Genomic DNA, 22,716 nt, shown 5'->3' with positions numbered 1-22,716 from the left:
ATGTGGAATAGAAGCTACAAAAGTTAATTTATTTAATTTTTGTATTCCATATGTATTAATAGTTTTGCCACTAAAATTGACAGAGGGGGAGATTGTTAGAGCATTTCTCGGTCGAACTCGGATGCGTTGCTATCTCAAGCATGTTTGTCAATGTTAGTGATCAAAACTATAAGTCTTGATTTCTAGCCTGCATAGCTAAAGGTATCGGACTAGGATAGAAAGTGTAGTTGAGCTCAAGAACTCCATGGCAATCATCATACAAGACGAAGGAATATACAAGGAACTGGTGGATCTTCATCGACTAAAAGGTACGTGGAGACTTGAACTTATCTGTCACTCAAAAGTCTATCTATTCTATCTCCTACTCTTGAGACAAAAGTCGTTTTGATATATAGACTTTCATTATACACATTTGCTATTTCGAGCCGAGTTTATCTCGCCTATCTATTTGTCGAAATATGTGTTGGTAAGCTCTCGCTTTAGCCGAATTCATCTTTACCTAGTGACGAAAGTCATGTTATGTTTCAATCACTTTGAAAATGCTCTGACGAAAAATGTTATGTGAATAACGGCTATATCTGTCATCTGAGAATGTTTCAATGATTGAAATGAGAGTTTAGATTACATAACCATTGGTAGGATATAAGCATTGTTGTGGAAACACATATATGCATAAGTCCTTATTCCTTGAACCAAAGTTTGCGAACTTTGTTGATCAAGAGAAATGGAAATGGCGTGAGCCAAGTCCGCGAAACAGTCCGCGAACTTGCGGAACTTCTCGGCCCGAGATTTTCTGATCGAGTTTGTGTACTCCTTCCATGAGCTTAAGTCCGCGAACCCAGTCCGCGAACTTGAGCAGGTTATATCTAAAGTCGGTTGTTCTTGAACTAATGTTTAAATAAACCAAGGAATGATTTTGCAAACCGTGGCTATAAAGTTCATGAACCGATTCAAGTGAATCAAACCGATTTTGCTTCAATTGTGTCTTGTTTAGTTACATAAGATTTCCTTGCAATTGAACAACTCTCTAACTAGTTCATTTGAGTCATTTGAACTAGTTATGGTGAAGAAGAATAAAGTTGATATGAGAGTAATCATATGGCTAACCTTTTGGTTGACTTGTTGAACCAACAAATGTATTTGGGTACGGTTCATAAACCAAAAATTGGACATTTCATTTGTGTGTGACAAGCTAAGTTTTCGATCTCACGGTTGAGAAATATTAGCTTGAATCTAATCAGGTTTTCATCTAACGGTGAATATTGAATGCTTTGTTACTAAGCTAACATTGATTGCAAACCCTGATTTCAAAGTGTATATAAGGGAGAATTCTAGCAAGTGGGAAACCTAATCCCCACACATTTTGTGTGATACTAGTTGTGCTAAGCTAGAGTCGATTCTCCTTTAACCTTTGGTTTTTTCTTCTAAACCAGGTTAACGACTTAAACACTTCATTGGGATTGTGAAGCCAGACCGATACTACTTTATCGTAGTTGTGTGATCTGATCTTGTTGTTTCTATCATTACGAGTACGATTGTAATAATTGGCTCGAGATTTAATATCTCCGATAGGCAAGATAAAAAGTAATCACAAACAAACTTCGTCTGATCGTTTGTGATTCCGCAATATCTTTTTTCGCTGCGTCGATTAAGATTATTGTGAGGTGATTGATAATACTAAGCTGTTCTTCGAGAATATAAGTCTGGTATTATTGATTGGTTCCTGTTCACCTTGATTTATCAAAAGACGGAACAAAACTCGTAGGTATATTCGTGGGAGACGGATTTATCTATTATCGTAGACTTTTCTATGTGATACAGATTTGTTTATTAAAGTCTTCGACTTTGGGTCGTAGCAACTCTTGGTTGTGGGTGAGATCAGCTAAGGGAATCAAGTGCGCATTATCCTGCTGTGATCAGAGGCGTAGGAGCATAATTGTACCTTGGATCAGTGTGAGATTGATTGGGGTTCAACTACAGTCCATACCGAAGTTAATTTGGAGTAGTCTAGTGTCCGTAGCGGCTTAATACGATGTGTGTTTAATCTGGACTAGGTCCCGGGGTTTTTTTGCATTTGCGGTTTCCTCGTCAACAAAATTCTGGTGTCTGTGTTATTTTATTCCGCATTATATTTATTTATATAATTGAAATAATACAGGTTGTGCGTTGTTCAATCAATTAGAATATCCGACCTTTTGGTTGTTGATTTAAATTGATTGACACTTGGATATTGGTCTTTGGTACCATCCAAGTTATCTCTCTTTGATAAAGACTCGCAGATTTCTATTTGCTTGAGTAAATATCAAATCGAGAGATTGAGATATAAACTCTTTGATATACTTTTATCTAGATTGAGTCTGACTTTCTAGTTGATTCTCTAGAAGTATATTAGAGTTTGTCCATAAAGATTGCTAAGAGAAATATTGGGTGTGGTTGTTAGACCCTCGTTTTTTCAGTATTACTGTATAGTATTCGATTATGCACATGTGAGATTTCGAGCTAAGTTTAACTCGCTTACATATTTCTCGAAATATGTGTTGGTAAGATTTCGCTTCAACTAAGTTCATCTTATATTCTTGACGAAAGTCAAAAGATGATCATGTGAAAATCGCTGAGTAACATCTTACATGGTTTGTGTGATACAATCATTTGGTGTAGACTTGGAATGTTTCGTTATGATTATTTCAATAACTTGAAAATTGATTTGATGTTAATAGTTCGTGAATAACAACTATTGTCATACCCTAAGAAAGTTTCAATGATTGAAATAGAGTTTAGAACACTTAACCATCAATGGATTATAAACATAGTATGCATTCTTGCATGTATGTGATCCATGACCAGAGATATAGTATGCATACCCGTATGCGTACCTGTTAGTTGTGAAATTCCGAGTACCTAAGTACACATACCCGTACGCGTACTGGAAAAGGGTTTGGGTCAGGAAATTTCTGTTGTGTTTGGAAGTATGCGTACCCGTTTGCATACTGGCGAACCCAAACTCAGACCGTCTTCTTTAAGTATGCGTACCCGTTTGCATACTTGAGTGGTTAAAGTTCTAAAATCGGTTTGTTCACGAACTAAAAATATTTATATAATAAAGAATGCGTTCTTTGCAAACCGTGGCTATAATGTTCATGAATTGATTCGAGTGAACCAAACCGATTTTGCTTCAATTGTGTTCTTGTATACTTCTATGAGAATATAGCAATTGAACAACTCTTTAACTAGTTTCATTTGAGTCATTTGAACTAGTTGTGGTTAAGATGAATAAGGTTGATACGAGAGTGTTCATATAGCTAACTTCGGTTAACTACTGTTGAGCCAACATAGTGTACACGTTTAAGTACGGTTACTTAAACCTAAATGAAGGTACATTTCATTTGTGTATAACAAGCTAAGTTCGATTTAACGGTTGAAAGATATATTAGCTTGAATCAGGTTTTCATCTAACGGTGAATATTGAATGCTTTGTTACCAAGGTAACTAAGATTGCAAACACTGATTTGAAAACTATATAAGGGAGAACTCTAGCAACTGGGAAACCTAATCCCCACACCTCCCGTGTGCTACTAGTTGCGACTAGAGTCGATTCTCCTTTAACCTTAGGTTTTTCACAAAACCCTGTAGGTTAACGACTTAAAGACTTCATTGGGATTGTGAAGCCAGACCCAACTATTTTCTCTGTAGTTGCGTGTTATGATCTTGCCCTGTTTTATCGTATTGAGTACTATCTTCTCTAAGATTTGCTCGAGATTGATTCTCCGATAGGCAAGATAAAAACTAGTCACAAACATCTTAGTATCATCGTTTGTGATTCCACAATATATTGTTTCGCTACCATACGATTAAGATTATTGTGAGGTGATTGATAATACTAGGTTGTTCTTCGGGAATATAAGTCTGGTTTATCAATTGGTTCATGTACCTTGATTTATCAAAAGACGAAACAAAACTCATAGGTATTTCTGTGGGAGTCAGATTTATCTATTCCAATAGACTTTTCTGTGTGAGAAAAATTTGTTTATTAAGTCTTCGACTTTGGGTCGTAGCAACTCTTGGTTGTGGGTGAGATCAGCTAAGGGAATCAAGCGTAGAATCCTGCTGGGGTTCAGAAACGTTGCAAATGTACCTTGATCAGTGTGAGATTGATTAGGGCTCAACTGCATTCCAGTCTGAAGTTCATTGGTAGTAGGCTAGTGTCTGTAGCAGCTTAATAAAGTGTGGTGTTCAAAGCTAGACTAGGTCCCGGGGTTTTTCTGCATTTGCGATTTTCCTCGTTAACAAAATTCTGGTGTTTATGTTATTTCTTTTCTGCATTATATTTTGTTATATAATAGAAATATCACAGGTTGTTCATTAAAATCAATCAATTAGATAATCCAACCTTTGGTTGTTGATATAAATTGATTGGAACTTCAACATTGAACTTTGGAACCGTTCAAGTTATTTCTCTTATTCAATCGTTCTCGCAAATTCCTATTTACTGATTGCAGATTGAATTGAGAAATTGAGATATAAACTCTTTGATATATTTTTCTCTAGATTGAGTCTGACTGTCTAGTTGATTCTCTTGAAAGTATATTGGAGTTTGTCTATTCAGATTGCCCAACGAAATATTTGGTCTGGTTGTTAGATCCCCGCTTTTTATACTTCCAGTAGAAAGTACATTTTCATTGGAAAGTTCACATAGTACTCACATGGACATATGTTATAGAAAGAAAAAAAAATACAATCATAATAAGGCAGGGAAGTAGGCTGCAAAATGAATTTCATGAGTCAGTACCTTTGATATTTTTTCGGTCATTTGAAGGTTCCATTTATAATCTAATTCATGAGTGGCTAAATTTTTAACATGTACAAATTATTGTTAGGAAGAGGCATAATAAAATCATTCCCGTAAAATGTGAAGCAAATTCTCCTGAGGTAATCATAACATGTGAAGGTGGAACATAAGCTAATACAATACTACAAACAACCACATCAATCGTTTTCTTTCTTTCGTACATTAACTATTTTTATTCTTCACATTTTTTGTTTATAAATACTGCTTATAGGCTTAAGGAAAGTTTTCGGGAAATGAAGACATAAACAATAGCAAAATGCAGAAAAAAAAAGGTTGTTAGTATATCAGATATATTTGGTTATCAATCCATGCACTCCAAAGTATAAAGTGAAGACAATACTAAAAGCATTAAATAATTGTATAAGGGTGGTAAGCCATTAAATACGCAATATTCATCAACCCATTAAATATGCAATATTCATCAATTCCTTTTGGTGTAAATTCTCTAGCATTAACAAGGGTGGTAAGCCTTTGCACTTTGCATTGTATAATATGTGCTAGTAGTTTTTACAAAATTTAAACACATCGTGTGTTGTGAGTAATAATTGATTCAACGCGTCGAATCATCCACCAGAGCCATAAATTACTTGAATGATCCGCATTCTGCATGGATATATGTTCACTAACAACACTTTATTTCTTTGAAGAATGAGTTACTTTCCATTTGCATCTAAGTAAAACAGGATGGTCTCAATCATGTTTTACTAAAGAAAGACTTTGTAATATGAGTGACGTGCTTTCTTACTTTAAAGCATAATGGGGAGAGGCAAGTGCAAATCTAGTAACTTTAGAAATCACTGATTGTGATAGATGTCGTAACTTCGCATTCTACTAGTTCATTTTCTTGTACACTCAAATGAAGTGATCCCCGTGTTAGTACTTTCAAAATGGAACATCGTGTCACAACCAATGTGCCTTATGGTTATGTCAAAGTCTTTATGAATCAATCCCAATCGATTCATTGTTGGGGTTAAAATGGATTCAGTAATTTAAGTCCAGTGATTTGCATTTTACTAGATTGACACATTAATTTTCTAAGAATATGCTTCCTTCCACATTTAATATAAATAATTTGTAGATGCAATCAACTTCATTCTCAGTTTTCAAAAAGGTAGGTAATAGTTCACGCATGAACACCCTTTTCCCTTAACAAGATATGATTATCCCTTTAGTACATACAGAGCTTAGACAATGAGTCTTGAGAGATTTAATAAGTGGTGTGGTCTTATTATGTAAAAAAAAATCGGATCCAGCTCAATTACTTTAGAATGAATAGTGCTTTAGAGAATTTATGTCTCTTGGGAATGTGATGTGTTTTCAAAGTTGTTGTAGATAGTGATAAAAGGGTTGTTTTAAGACTTGTGAAGGCAATGAATTTTAGACTTAATAAAAATATATATACAAAAATATTAACAATGGGCGAGAGGTACTGGGACTCGGGATTCCACCAATTCTCACATTCATGCAGTTCAATATTTAATTCCGGACAATTAAAGCTCTTAAAATAACAAACATCGACTCTAAATCTTTGCCAAGGTAGATTTTATAAAGAATTATATGTAAATCACAAGCATGACGCATCAAAAGTACCTAAGACTAAGCATGCGACATCAAACAAAATCACAAATAATCAAGAAAAATCATAAATCAATTATAATAGTGCAAATAGTCATAAAAATTTAAATAGAATTACCACATGGGTGAAAAACAGCTTCCTCCGTCGTCCCAGTGATGGGTTTTAGCTCATCATGATAAAAACACGCTCAAAATATTTATTTATTTCTCAAATGGTGTTTACAATGAAGAGAAGAAGAGAAAATGGTGTAAAACTGTAGTCTGCGACGCACAAAAAGCGTCAGAGAATGAACGATAAAAAACAAGTGCTGCTGCTGTTTAGACTGCAATGCGACCCACGGATGTGCGTCTTAGACATTGTTGATAAACCACTGTCCTTGCGAGTCTGTTCTTCGTGTTCTTGGTGTTCTTCATCAGCAGCAGCAGCAGAAACAAAGTTTCATCAACTCTTGATTTCTGCTTCTCTGGACCTTCTCTCGACCCCAAACTCTCGACACCCATTCTATGTGATACCAGAAATCTATTTATACTCCTCAGCCTCATTTAATCACGCCATAACTCAAGATAATTCTCTCTTTACTCGGCTTTAAGAGAAAATATTTTTTGGATATTTTCTTCCTTTAATTAGCTCTCCACGCGCTGAAATGATGTATAAACACTCCAAACATGATCTTACACGCTGTAGAATTGATTCAACACTCTCCAAACACATGAGCACACGTCTAAATTTGATGTGATCGTGTGATATTCATTTCTTGAACGTGCTTCCTGATTTCTTGATTGCGATGATTCCAGCCAATTATGATCGATCCTAACACCCAAAATGTCTTCCTCTATCCATATCACAAATACCCATTGAAAATCAGAGGTTTAATCGAACTCTAACCCCTCCAAAAATCGATCGACCCAACTGCCAGTGAGAAGAAATATTTTCCCGCCTTTTTCCAAAATTTGAATTATGAGAAGAAAAGTGTCCTCCCCCTAATCCTGTACGGGTGTCCCTTTAGCAATTAGGGCGGAAATAGTACTTTTGGGGTGGAAATAGTAATTTTTCTGGGTTCCTCCGGTACATTTCTGGGACGCTTCCGGTGCATTTCTGAGGTGCCTCCGGTACATTATCCTGGGGTGTAAAACACTACTTTTCGAGCTCATTTCGCCGCAAAGGCTTATTTCTCTAAAAACATTTAAAAAACACAAAATAACACAATAAGTACTTAATCGAGTCTAACAATACAGAATATTGAGAACAAAATAGACACATAAATGCGTCTATCAAATACCCCCAAACTTATTATTTGCTAGTCCTCGAGCAAAACTAATAAAAAAAAAAACGAGTTAATCTCGGGAGGGTTTACCAGAGGTGTGCCCACAAAACCATTACTCCTAATTGGTCACAAGTATCCAAAGAGCTATCAGGACATACATATTCTCAACCTATCTCCAAGTAAGTAGAATGCCAGAGAAATTAAAGGTGTCAGCTCTAAAGATGACTGAAGAAAAGGGGAGACACATCCACACGACTGCTAGATAAAGAGATATCCGCTACACGGCTAGATAAACATTGTAAGATGCGTCCGCTGCTTTACAGCTGGATAAGATTAGGAGAGAGATAAAAATGAGAGGGACATCTGCTACACGGCTGGACTAATTACGTGTGATGAGTTAAACCAGTGCTAGAAAGATCTTGTGCCAGATTGAAAGCAGACTAACAAAGCAACCAAAATGCATCTTTCTTCGACTCTCTCACAGTGCTCAGTAGAAATAACGTCTTCTTCGGTCTTCAACTGTTGATGATAAACTCTCAAACCTCATAGAACCTTGACAATTAACTCTTCTCTTGCTTGACTTATAAATTTCTTCTTCCCTATGGCGTTATTGAACAAAAAGAACGTAATGATGTTTCATTTTTTTTTTTTTTTTCATTTTTCATTCATTTTTTTTTATGAACAAAAAATTACAAGACAAAAATTTACATGGCCATGAGAGAAGGACTTTCAAAACTTGGATCTTCGCAACTTGTGATGTCTTGGTATCATGGATTCTAACAACTTATATCATTTGCTCTTATAACTTCAACTTTGATTTTTGAATTATTCTCTTCTATTGTTGCTTCTAAACCTAAAACGTCTTCACTTTCTTCATAGATTTTGATGTCGCTCCGCTTGTTGATGATGATAAGTTTCTACTGAGAGAGAGTCGCAATCCAGTAACTAAGACTACATTGTGAGGTTGCTTTGTCTTTCTGGCATTTCCCTGACCTACTTGCCTTTCCATCATGTATGGTTAGGTCCATCACGGTTACCCTCTAAAAGGAACAAGTTCTCTCCTGAATTTCAAGGATCTCAATGTCTTTTTCTCTAATGTCTCAATAAGTTGTTATCTCTAGCATTCCAATTTCTATCTTTTCGGTGAGAAACAGTATGTAAACTTAGCTAACCGGGTACTATGTGACGCTAGAAGTTTCAAAAATGCGACTAAAATGTTTCTCCCATACCCCCAAACTTAAATCTATCATTGTCCTCAATGTTCTAAAGATAAAATTAAAAGCCTGAACAAGGAGAAACTGTTACCACTTGAAGCAAAAGAGATAAGGAAAGATATTACCGTGTCGCAAGAATATTGGGTTACCTCCCAAGAAGTGCTAAGTTTAAAGTCTTCAGCCAGACATCGGAAGGAATTAGTCACCTCATAGAATCATATAGAAGTAGTCGGAATAACTGTGGGTCATCTGGATCAAAAAGTATTACCCACAAGAAGAGGAAACTGCAACAGACCAAAAAGATGCCGAACATACCCTTGTTTAAGACAACTACATCTAGTTGTGGCTCAGGTTCAGGTTCTATAACTGGGTCTAGATAACAGGTTTTCATCGGTTGGATTTCCTCAAAGCTAAGATCTTCAGGTTTAGAGTCTGGAAAAACTCAACTAAGAACTTATAAGCACATAACAACAACCTGAATAACTGGGGATCCTCTAAGTCAATCAGATTTGACTCACACAGCTGACCACAATGAAAGAGGTGGTCTTCCTTAAGAAAATGTGTCGACCCTAATATCCTAAAGTGATTAGGTTTAGTCTCAAAACTTAATAACCGACACATCTTAAAATCAAAAGTTCCCACAATTGGTTGAAAAGTTTTTGGTGGGAAAACAAAGTCAATCTTGGTATCATAGCCTGGGTTAACCACATCAACCAGAGGATGGGTTTCTAACAACTGAGCTTCTTTGGACATCATTAGGTTCGGGAAAACGTGTATGAAGATAATCTTGTAAGATGGTTGAGGCACAAATGTCAAGTCCTACAGGAGGGTACTTTCTAAGAGTTAAAGCACACGGAGAATGATAATCACCCCCAAACTTAGAGTTTTCTGTGTCTCTAGAAAGACTAGTCACAACTTCCTAATTTCTAGGTCATCAGATTCCTGGAAATGGTCAATAGATTCTTCTAAGTTGGGTTCATCCTCACTCATTTCTACGAGTTTATCATCTTCTAAGACTAGTGTTTCTAAATCGCTAGATTCTAAAACAGTATTCTCAGGGTAAACTCTTTCCTCTAAACCATCATCACAATCATATAAAGGATTATCAGAGAAAGTTTCATATAAAGGCTCATCAACTAAGGTTTTAATCATAGTTACCTCCTCCGATTCACTGATAGGCACATCAAATAATGGATTATCCAACATACTGCAGGCTAAAGGATCATGAACTACATCGTCTAAAACGGTGGTATCTCTAGTCAAATCCACATCCTTTTGAATAGGTGAATAATTATTAAAATTATTTGGATTTGTATTAGAAACAACACTATCATTATAAAGCTCAATCGGAGTAACAAATTCCTGATCACTATGCCTACATATTTCATGTTCTTCATCAATACTATCCTCATCATAATCATCACTATAATAACATGAAAATGATCGAACCTTATCAAAACAAGTAGTGTTACCAATTCTAACCTCGTCATCTTGATTATGTGAATAAAAACTATCCTTATTTTCGAGGGTGGTATTGGGAAAACTACACTGGAAATTAAGACTATCCTGAGCAAGTTTTTCCACAATCCTATTTGTATTCTCAGTAAATTGCTTGAGGGTCTCTTCTGAGATATCTTAGTTGACCGCTCTACGGACTCTTCTGGGAGAAGAATATTATAAGTATCTTTCATAAATAACTTCCGTGCTGACTCATTGAAACTCTTGAGAGACTCTTCTAGAGAAATAGAAGGATTGTTTTGCTCGTATGACCTGTGGGTATGTGGATAGTAATTGGGCTCAAAATGGTATGGACCATAACCTTCAAAGGTTTCGCGTTCCCAATCACTATTCACACTATGGTCATAAAAAGGATAATGTCTAAGCTGCTCAGTCGGATACTCATTGTATTGGCTATTATAATACCAGTTCGACATCCTAACTGCAAGGGAATTCTAAACAAACACAAAGAAGGCTGACTCGACCACAACAAGCCTATTTTATCTAGCAAACAAAAAGCATGATGGCTCCACTTAGATTGTTTTCTAGACCAGCTTCTATTCCTTCGAAAAGGAATTCGTTACAATTTGAGCACACCCTTCTGGAATCAATCCGAGCTAATGTAAGTTGAATCGAGGCGAGGGAAGCTCAGTGGAGCTTTGATACCCAAAGCCTCACCGCTATCACAAGGCGGCGCAGTCACGCATTCAACTCACAGAAACCATCATGAACTTCGAAGTATGCTAAAAGAGTAACCAATATTTTTCGAACGACTTTCCTACTAAGCTCGTTACCCTATCGGTCTCGTTCTAGTCAAAATTTTAAGCTTAGGTTCGCGTTTGGTTTCGTTTTCCTAAAGCGGGCAAGAAGGGAGCGGTGATGAAATCCGAACCCTTATCTTGTATTGGCCAGGCCTTGCCCTTTACTAGGAATTTAAAAACAGTCCAAATTCGTCCTCAATCAATGAATCACCTTAAGGAATACAGTAACTCGCTTACAGGAGATTCGCGAGTGTTTCGATGGACTTACCTCCCGTACCAGACGGGGGATGAACCGTTGAAGTCGACTCGGGCCACGACTCCTATGTCATGTACGAACCCGAGGGGCCGAGACGATATTGTAATCGTCGTCCTTCCCTGCAAATAGTTTATATTTATTTTTTATATAACCCTTCCGTAGGGTTTAAAATTAAAATAAATTGTCCAAAGTCCAGTCCAATGAAAAGAAATACAAAAAATAATAATAATAATTACAAAAAAAATGGAAAGTCTCTTAAAAAATAAAAAAAATATTCTCTCTTTTTTTCTTTTTTTTTCTTTATTTTTTGCTTTGTCTTTTTCCTTCTCTTTTAGCTTTAAGCTTTGATTCCAAGGTCTTTAGTATCCAACTTCAAACCTGTAATACAAAGACACAACCAAAGAACGTAAAAAGAACAAATGGAATAATAAAAAATAATAAAAACCTAAAAATTCTACCTAAGCACAAATCCGCGTCGGCGGCGCCAAAATGATTTTTTTTTATTGTTGTAGTAGTATAAAGGATTCGTTTCAGACTTGTGAAGGAAATGAATTTTTAGATTAATAAAATATATACAAAAATATTAACAATGGGCGAGAGGTACTGGGACTAAGGGCCGAATTCCACATTCATCATTCATATTTATTGACAATTTAAAACTCAAAAAAAACATGGACTCTGATTTTGCCAAGATAGATTCTCAAAACAGATTGTAAGTCCTAAGCATGATGTATCAAAACACCTAAGCTAAGCATCATCAAAAATCAAAAATAACAATAAAAATCATATTTCAATTTAGATTAGTGCAAATAGTCATAAAAAAATTAAATAGAATTACCACATGGGTGAAAAACAGCTTCCTCCGTCGTCCCAGTGACGGGTTTTAGCTCATCATGATAAAAACATGCTCAAAATATTTATTTATTGCTCAAATGGTGTTTACAATGAAGAGAAGAAGAGAAAATGGTGTAAAACTGTAGTCTGCGACGCACAAAAAGCGTCACAGAATGAACGATAAAAAACAAGTGCTGCTGTTGTTTAGACTGCACTGCGACCCACGGATGTGCGTCTTAGACGCTGTTGATAAACCACTATCCTTGCGAGTCTGTTCTTCGTGTTCTTGGTGTTCTTCATCATCAGCAGCAGAAGAAACAGAGTTTCATCAACTCTTGATTTCTGCTTCTCTGGACCTTCTCTCGACCCCAAACTCTCGACACCCATTCTATGTGATACCAGAAATCTATTTATACTCCTCAGCTTCATTTAATCACGCCATAACTCAAGATAATTCTCTCTTTACTCGGATTAAAGAGAAAATATTTTTTGGATATTTTCTTCCTTTAATTAGCTCTCCACGCGCTGAAATGATGTATAAACACTCCAAACATGATCTTACACGCTGTAAAATTGATTCAACACTCTCCAAACACATGAGTACACGTCTAAATTTGATGTGATCGTGTGATATTCATTTCTTGAACGTGCTTCCTGATTTCTTGATTGCGATGATTCCAGCCAATTATGATCGATCCTAACACCCAAAATGTCTTCCTCTATCCATATCACAAATACCCATTGAAAATCAGAGGTTTAATCGAACTCTAACCCCTCCAAAAATCGATCGACCCAACTTCCAGTGAGAAGAATATTTTCCCGCCTTTTTCCAAAATTTGAATTATGAGAAGAAAAGTGTCCTCCCCCTAATCCTGTACGGGTGTCCCTTTAGCAATCGGGGTGGAAATAGTAATTTTGGGGTGGAAATAGTAATTTTTCTGGGTTCCTCCGGTACATTTCTAGGACGCTTCCGGTGCATTTATGAGGTTCCTCCGGTACATTATCCTGGGGTGTAAAACACTACTTTTCGAGCTCATTTCGCCACAAAGGCTTATTTCTCTAAAAACATCTACAAAAACACAAAATAACACAATAAATACTTAATCGAGTCTAACAATATAGAATACTGAGAACAAAATAGACACATAAATGCGTCTATCAGAATGATGTACTTTCCATTCCATAAGCGCATACATTTGATCTAGTTCAATTAAATATAGTCAATTGGCTAGGCAAAGTTCTTGTTGCCATTAAAGTTGATGTGAAAGTTGGTGGCTACTATGTTACACACATTATATTGTATACACCAACACCTATAACCAGGTGCATTTCCAACTCTTCCATTTATGATGGAAGCTAGAATTACATTTTAGCTTCATCCTATGATATATATGTCCCTTTTCACATGCTTTATATGAGTCGGTAGGTTTAACCCTCATTACTTAGGGGTTATTTGAATTTTCAATTTTTCTACGATTAACTTAAGTGAGAAATTTCTTTATCTCGACAGGTCAAGAGAATCCCATTTTGTGTGTCAACCACTTACTTTAGGTTGAATAGCTTACTAAAAATAGAGGATCTCTTGTTTGCATACTTTAACATATACTGGTTCGTTAGTATTATGAATGAAGTAGAAAAAATGGAAGAAAAATAAATCGGACTCATGTCACTTTCTGTGAGTCCTTCCACAAAAGTTGAGATTCATGTGATTTTAGCTACAACATAACTTTGTTGGAGTTACTGATTATAATATAATAATCTAATAAGTGGATTTCATCCCACTGGACATTCATGCTCCGGAAAAATGTCATGAGTGTTTAAATTTTCTACATAGCATAGGGGCATATGACTTCACCTTTTAGACAGTACATCATCATTGGTAGGGAGTTTTATATGGAATATATACCTTTTCCACATCAAATAGATAACGGTATTCAAGTACTTCTTGCCCTTTCAAAAACCAAAGGAGTTATATTTGAATCGAGTTGGTTCGACCAATTAGACAAAATATCATTCAATAATGCCAATAATATATTCAAGGGAACAAAATAACATTAAGATCAAACTTCTTAATGATCGAGATCAACAATCATAATATTTAAGTTGACCGTTTATATGGTATGAACTTACCTTAAGACAAAGAAAAACAGAACTAAACATGTTCTAAAAATAAATAAATAAGCCCACTAGGTATTTAGTTTCACATACCTCAAGCTTTGGTTCCCACAATACATAGGAAAAACTGGAATAGTTTTGGTCACGCACGTCCCAAAACAGAAGGGGACGGGCTGGGATGGAACCTGAAATCGGGTCAGCCAGAACAGGACGGGATGGAATGGGCCAAAAGTGTACGGGCTGGAACGGGCCATGGAACCGGGTCGTCCAGAACAGAATATGATAGGCTAGAACTGACCTTGGAACCGGGTCTGCCAGAAGAGGACATGTTGGAACGGGACAGGCTTTCCTCCTTCTCCTCTTTTTCCACAGAATTATAATCAACCGACGAACTACGACCACAATCAATCGCACTTTTCTGCTTTGATTCAACGAGATTTTCTTGTAGTTTTTCACGGGTATGGATTGGGTTTGTCCTGTTAACATACAACAGGATTTGTGGTTGCTTCGAAATCGAGAAAAGGAAGGTTCCCACATGGTTATCTTAAAACAGGGAACTACGTTATTATCGGGTTTGTTTGGGATTGTCTATGGAAAGTACGTGTGTAGAAAGGAAATATATCTGTTCGGGATTTGGTTTTATCAAGTTAGGGAAGTTTTGGAAGTTTGAAACAACTCAGTCGACGCGTGAATAAGGTAGCAGTGAGATTTTCCCGTGATTTGGCTTGGAAGGAAAGAAGAGATTTCGAAGAGACTTGGGAGAGATTAAACCGGCATGTGGTGTATAAATAGATTGCTGGGAGGTCGAACAAGGGTTATGCAAGTTTAGAGGGAGTTTGGGGAAGTTTTTGTGTCGCTGCAGAGCCGAAACTCAAGCTGCAGGAGGAGTTGCAGCAGCAGGAAGAAGAAAACGAAGCTGAAGAACATACAGCTGTGCAGGACAGTCGTTCATAGGGTCTTAAATTTCAAATCCTGTAACAGTCCATTAGTAACAATTATGTTCAGTTTGCAACAATTCCTTGTAACACTCGATCTGTAACAATTATAACTGTTACGATTAAGCTACTTTCATTCTTTTCTCACATACCTTCAATAAAAACACCTTTTGAGCCATGAGATATTATTTTGAGCGTGTTTTCACCATGAAGAGCTAAACCCCCACACTGGGATGACGGAGAAAGCCTAATATCATACTTGGGTAATTATATTTAATTCTTATATGACTTTTGCACTAATTAAAATTGAATTATGATTTTGATTAATTAGTTGTCATCTCGTTTGATGGGTCATGCTTGCTTTGATGTTTTGATGTCCCATGCTTAGGATTTACAACTAAAGTTTTGAGAATCTACCTTGGCAAAAATAAGAGTCCATGTCTTTATTTATCTATAATTGTTAGAAGAATTAATATTTGAACCTTATGTTGTGAGTTTGGTGGAATCCTAAGTCCCAGTTTCTCCCGATACTGCTACCATATTTTTATATATATTTATTAGAATTAGTATTTAAGTCTAGAATCGAGTCTACACAAGTCCGAGTTGAACGAACTTTATTTACCACTTGAAAAACTACATCAATTTTTGGCGCCGCCGACGCGGACTTGTATTTAGATTTGTTTTAGGTTTCTTTTTATTTTTATTATTTTTTGTATTTTTCGATTCTTTTAAGATTTGGAGCGAAGCTACAAGGGAAGAAAAAGTGTTATAAAAGGAAAGCATCGCCAAAGAAGGAAATAAAAGAGGAATCCGAAAGGAGTGAAGAAGAAGATTTTGTATATAGTTATTTTGTTTTATTTTTAGAAACTGTAAATATGGTGTTATTTTTGTAATTTTTCTTTTCCTTTTTGGACATTTTTATTTTTGGACTTTTTGGACATTCTTTTTAAACCCTAGGGAAGGGCCAAAATTAAATATCAACTGTTTGCAGGGAAGGACGACAGTTACGATACTGTCTCGGACCCTCAGGTTCGTACACTGACATCGGAGTCGGTGGCCTGAGTCGACTTCAACGGTTCATCGCCCGTATGGTACGGGAGGTAAGATTCTATCCACCCAAGAATCCCCTGTCAGTGGGTTTTATTTTGTGTGACAACTCACACCCCTGCAATAGAATGTCGAACTGGTATTACAATAGCCAATACAACGAATATCAGACTGAGTTTCAAAATGGACGTTACTACTTTGACCATAGTGTGAATAATGGTTGGGAACATCATCCTTTTGAAGGTTATGGTCCATACCATGGTGAGCCCAATTACTATCCACACGCCAACTGGTCATACGAGCAAAATTCCTCTCTACTAGAGTCAACACGTAAGTTAGATGATTCGACACGTAAGTTAGAAGAAATGAATAACTTAGTTATGGACGAAAGCAATGCAACGAGTGAACTTTCTTTCCTAGATTCAATCAGGAAGTCATGTGAGTCGACTCAAAATATTTTGTTAGAGGCCCAGAACATAACTGCTCTTAATTTCCAATATAGTGTTTCCAATAGTACCTTTGAAAATGAATAGTTATTCACATAATCAAGATGACGAGGATAAAATTGGTAACACTACTTGTTTAGATGAGGTTCAACCATTTTCATGTTATTATAATGATGATTATGATGAGGATAGTTTGATGAAGAATTTGAAATAAGTAGGCATAGTGATCAGGAATTTGTTACTCCAATTGAGCTTAATAATGATAATGTTTCTAGTTCAAATCCAAATAATTTTAATAATTATTCACCTATTCAAAAGGACGAGGATTTGACTAGAGATACCCCCGTTTTAGACGATGTAGTATTTCCTTTTGATTACGAAGCTAATAATGGTTTAGAGGAACGAGTTTTTCTGAGAATATTGTTTTAGAGTCTAGCGATTTAGAAACATTAGTCTTAGACAAAGAAAGTGAACTCGTAGAGATGAGTGAGATGAACCTACTTAGAAGAATCAATTGACCATTTTCAGGAATCTATGACCTTGAAATTAGGGAAGTTGTGACTAGTCTTTCTAGAGACACTGAAAACTCTAAGTTTGGGGGTGATTATCATTCTCCATGTGCTTTAACTATTAGAAAGGTCCCTCACTTGGGACTTGACATATGTGCCTCAACCATTTTACAAGATTATCTTCATACACGTTTTCCTGAACCTAGTGATGTCCATAAGGAAGTTCAGTTGTTAGAAACCCATCCTCTGGTTGATGTGGTTTACCCAGGCTATGATATCCAGATTGACTTTGTTTTCCCACCAAATATTTTTCGACCAATTGTGGGAACGTATAAGTTTCATATGTGTCAATTATTAAGTTTTGAGACTAAACCTAATTACTTTAGGAGATTAGGGTCGACACATTTGTTTAAGGAAGACCACCACTCTCATTGTGGTCAGCTGTGTGAGTCAAAACTGATTGACTTTAAGGATCCACAATTATTCAGGTTATTATTATGTGCTTCTAAGTTTTTACTTGAGTTTTTCCAGACTCTAATACCTGAACCGGACCTTAGCTTTGAGGAATTCCAGCGCATGAAAATATTTTATCTAGACCCTTTCATAGAGCTTGAACCTGAACCCCAACTAGATGTAGTTGTCTTAAACAGGAAACTAGACAAGGGTGCGCTTTATTTGTTAATTTTATTGGCATGTTGCAGATTCCTTTTACTTGTGATAGCTCTATTTGGTTTTGATGACCCACGGATATTTCGGCTATTACTTTATGATACGAGGTGATTAATCCTTTCTTATGTCTGGCTGAAGACGTTAAACTTAGCACTTCTTGGGAGGTAACCCAATCTCATGCAACACGGTAATATCTTTCCTTATCTCTTTTGCTTCAAATGGTAACAGTTTCTCCTTGTTCATGCTTTTAATTTTATCTTTAGAACATTGAGGACAATGTTAGATTTAAGTTTGGGGTTATGGAAGAAACTTTTTAGTTGCAATAAATAAACTCCAGAGCCTAGAAATTTATGCCTATTAAGGATTGCACTAACCAATCTAAGTGGATGGAAGCATTTTGGTTGTAGGAGTTGAGGAACCAATCTGATTATATGGAAACATCTAAAGAGTCTATTCATAAAAGCACAGAGCTCAGGTGTTAGAAATAACATGGTAGTTTCGCCATATCTCGTTGAGTCCTTTTCACTTCTGTTTTTATTTTCCTTTTTAAATATGTTTCTAAGTGATTTGGTGGGGCTTACGATTCAAGTTGTTACCAATGCTAGGGTGAATTAGAGTGATTGAGATACCATGAAAAAAAAAAAACTGAGACTAGACCATTTGACCAACCGGAATAAATTCAATAAAGTCGACCAATGGTACCCTTGTATATGCCAGTTGTGTTGACCTAGAGTTAGGATTATCAATCACTGGTTCCCTTGTATATGCCAGTTGTGTTGATATTAGTCATACTAGTATCTCAATCCATTAGGATAGGTTCATTTTGGCGGAGGCCTTCAGACAGATATGGGAAACGCCGTTCACTTAGTAAACATCAAAACCATCTATGTTTTTTTTTTCTATATCCATCTTCTTTATCTATCCATGTGATTAATTTTGACTTCGGATATTGATGTCCATAGTGCGACTATCTGAGTAGAGCTCTGTCACTTTATATGAATTTTAGTATGCTTGAGTGCAAACTCGTGTACAACAATTGGAATTTCTCATCAGGGTACTTCCTCTTATAGTCAATAAGTATGCCAACCAAGGAGATTCTTTAGTGCCTTCCAAGGTTCTGCGTAGATAGTTAGGGTTTGGAGTAAAGGTTTTGTGGGTATATCTCTTGTAAGCCCTCCCGAGACTATAACTCGGCCACTAGGTCCACCTAGGGGTTTAAAGGCTTATTGCATACGCTAAATGCAATCGACGATGCCTGCGACAGTGAGTTAGGATTTTATTTTCTATTTGATTTGCTCGAGGACTAGCAAATAATAAGTTTGGGGGTATTTTATAGGCACATTTTTGTGTCTTATATAATCTCAATTGTATATATTATTAGTGCTCGATTTTATATTTATTATGGCTTTTTATGTCCCTGTAGGTATTTTTGGAGAAATAAGCTTTTGCGGCGAAATTGGCTAAAAAAGTGGTTTTTGCGCTCGTGGGAGAAAATTACTATTCGGACCCTCAGTTTGGATAAGGGTCGCTTCAATTACTAAGGGGCACTCTACTGATAAGGGGTACTCTCTTTACTATATGTTTCCGCATGCTATTTACACCCCATCACAGGATAAGGGGCACTCCATCTTCACGGTTTAAAAACAGAAAAAATGGCGGGAAAGTCACGTTTAAAAGCTGCTCACCTGCGAACTTCTGGATTGGATTTTGGACGTGATTTTGATTGATTCAATTACTAAAGTTGATTGGTCTATACTTGTATGAGATGAACAGAGTGAGCATGGGTTTTGAAGCAACGAAATTGGGCTGGATCATCTATATGAAGTTACACAGGGAGAAGAATAATTGTCACATGCGAACTTTTCTGCTTTGATTCTGCACGAGATTTTCTTGTAGTTTTTCACGGGTATGGATTGGGTTTGGCCTGTTAACATACAACAGGATTTTTGGTTGCTTCGAAATCGAGAAAAGGAAGGTTCCCACATGGTTATCTTAAAACAGGGAACTAAGTTATTACCGGGTTTGTTTGGGATTGTCTATGGAAAGTACGTGTGTAGAAAGGAAATATATCTGTTCGGGATTTGGTTTTATCAAGTTAGGGAAGTTTTGGAAGTTTGAAACAACTCAGTCGACGCGTGAATAAGGTAGCAGTGAGATTTTCCTGTGATTTATCTTGGAAGGAAAGAAGAGATTTCGAAGAGATTTGGGAGATATTAAACCGGCCTGTGGTGTATAAATAGATTGCTGGGAGGTCGAACAAGGGTTATGCAAGTTTAGAGGGAGTTTGGGGAAGTTTTTGTGTCGCTGCAGAGCCGAAACTCAAGCTGCAGGAGGAGTTGCAGCAGCAGGAAGAAGAAAACGAAGCTGAAGAACATACAGCTGTGCAGGACAGTCGTTCATAGGGTCTTAAATTTCAAATCCTGTAACAGTCCATTAGTAACAATTATGTTCAGTTTGCAACAATTCCTTGTAACACTCGATCTGTAACAATTATAATTGTTACGATTAAGCTACTTTCATTCTTTTCTCACATACCTTCAATAAAAACACCTTTTGAGCCATGAGATATTATTTTGAGCGTGTTTTCACCATGAAGAGCTAAACCCCAACACTGGGATGACGGAGGAAGCCTAATATCATACTTGGGTAATTATATTTAATTCTTAAATGACTTTTGCACTAATTAAAATTGAATTATAATTTTGATTAATTAGTTGTTATCTCGTTTGATGGGTCATGCTTGCTTAGATGTTTTGATGTCCCATGCTTAGGATTTACAACTAAAGTTTTGAGAATCAACCTTGGAAAATATAAGAGTCCATGTCTTTATTGATCTATAATTGTTAAAAGAATTAATATTTGAAACTTATGTTGTGAGTTTGGTGGAATCCTAAGTCCCAGTTTCTCCCGAAACTGCTACCATATTTTTATATATATTTATTAGAATTAGTATTTAAGTCTAGAATCGAGTCTACACAAGTCCGAGTTGAACGAACTTTATTTACCACTTGAAAAAACTACATCAATGACATAATCAATCGCAACAAAAAAACATACAAATATCAATAGAAAATATAAAATACAAATATCAACAGAAAAAACATACAAAGATTATGGGATTTGCTAATATCAAAACAGGGAACAAAAAATATAAAATAGATCCAACTTAGCTTATTTGGTTCCGGTGATTTCAACATTAGTTTGACGGTAATTGCATAACTCCGTCAATGTAAATCATCCATGTGGGGAAAAAAATCAATCGCTCTGCGGTATAGCATCGTGCTGATAACGTGTTTGAGGATAATTAGAGGTGAAGATAGAAGATGTAGAGACAAGGAGAATGGTCTATATTTTGAGAGATAAGATTACATGGATATAGTACATGTATATACATGGAGATGGGAAAACCAAAAGGCATCTGTTTTGGGCCGCACATCTATGGGCTGTAAGCCCTACAACACAAACTACATATATATCCATTCATTCAAAATCATTAATTCCATAACCTTATATTTTAGTCGCGAAAACGTGACAATTTAACTTAAAGTAGATTTGAGAAAACGTAAATCAATGTTTTTGGTTCCCGGCAACAAAAAAACCATTGTCAACTAAAAATTGTTCTTTGACTAAAACTATAAACCCTACCTTGAAGGATTTCAGGCATATCTCGACTACCACCTTATATAGCTTCCAAGAAATCTCCGAAGATTGGTATTGCTCCCAGGTTGTCCATTAAAAAAAAAAAAAAAAAAAAAAAAAAAACTGAATCACCCAAAAAACTGTAAAAACTCATTAGGAAAATTCAAACAAATCTCAATATTGCAGAATAATCGAAACCGTTTTTCGAAATCATATTATGTTCATCACTCTTTAGTCTCTTAATATTATCGGGGCTTAGAGTGACCGACATGAATAATTAACTACCCGACCACAATTCAAGCTTTAGTTTCACTTTCCTTATTCATCTGCAGGGAATTATTACGCTAATCAATCTTTTAGACCTATAATGAACAAAGATATTGATTTTATCTTAGTTGAAATTATTAATGAAACAATATTAGATCATAAAATCTCAACTCTTCTAAAATCATGGCAACCTGTTTCTCCACAACTACTAATATAATAGCAAGGAAGACTCAATAGAAAGGGTAGTTGCCTCATTTGAACTCAAAGTTTACCACATTCTAACCTCATGATATTTATAAAATGCATTATTGCTACTATTTTTAATCTCTTTGATTGCTAACTTTGATGACATTCAAACATAGCATCGCAAAGATGGTTATAACTTTTAAAATTGACGAATACACGTTTCAGTATATGCATACCTATAGAAGCGTACAAAGTCAAAATGACCTTTTCTATGTAGTTTTCACAAAAGCTCCAAACAGTGGAAAAGTTTAAGATATATGCACCGCCCATTATATTGCATAAAAAGTAAATTGTGATGGCCTACATCAGTTCAATAAGGACCATGGTTTGTGTATGAACCACCACATGGAGGAGTGAAGGAAACCTTCTAAACTTTCCGACCCCAGAAAAAATAAATGATATTTTTGAATCTATCAAAACCGCATAAAGTCATAAACCATTATATTTATGAACAAAATCATTAACCAATATACTTAATGTTTTTTTTATCGATAAAAAAAAAACCTTATCTAAATAAAAATCCTGATAATACTTTTATGGTGCAGCTTTAGGTTATGAAATCAAAAAAAATAGGTCATTCGGCATTAACATTCTC

The sequence above is a fragment of the Papaver somniferum genome, chromosome 3 (assembly GCF_003573695.1).
Source record: "Papaver somniferum cultivar HN1 chromosome 3, ASM357369v1, whole genome shotgun sequence".
NCBI classification, from domain to species: Eukaryota; Viridiplantae; Streptophyta; class Magnoliopsida; order Ranunculales; family Papaveraceae; genus Papaver; species Papaver somniferum.
The sequence above is the reverse complement of the archived record's forward strand: the minus strand, read 5'-3'. Positions refer to the sequence as shown.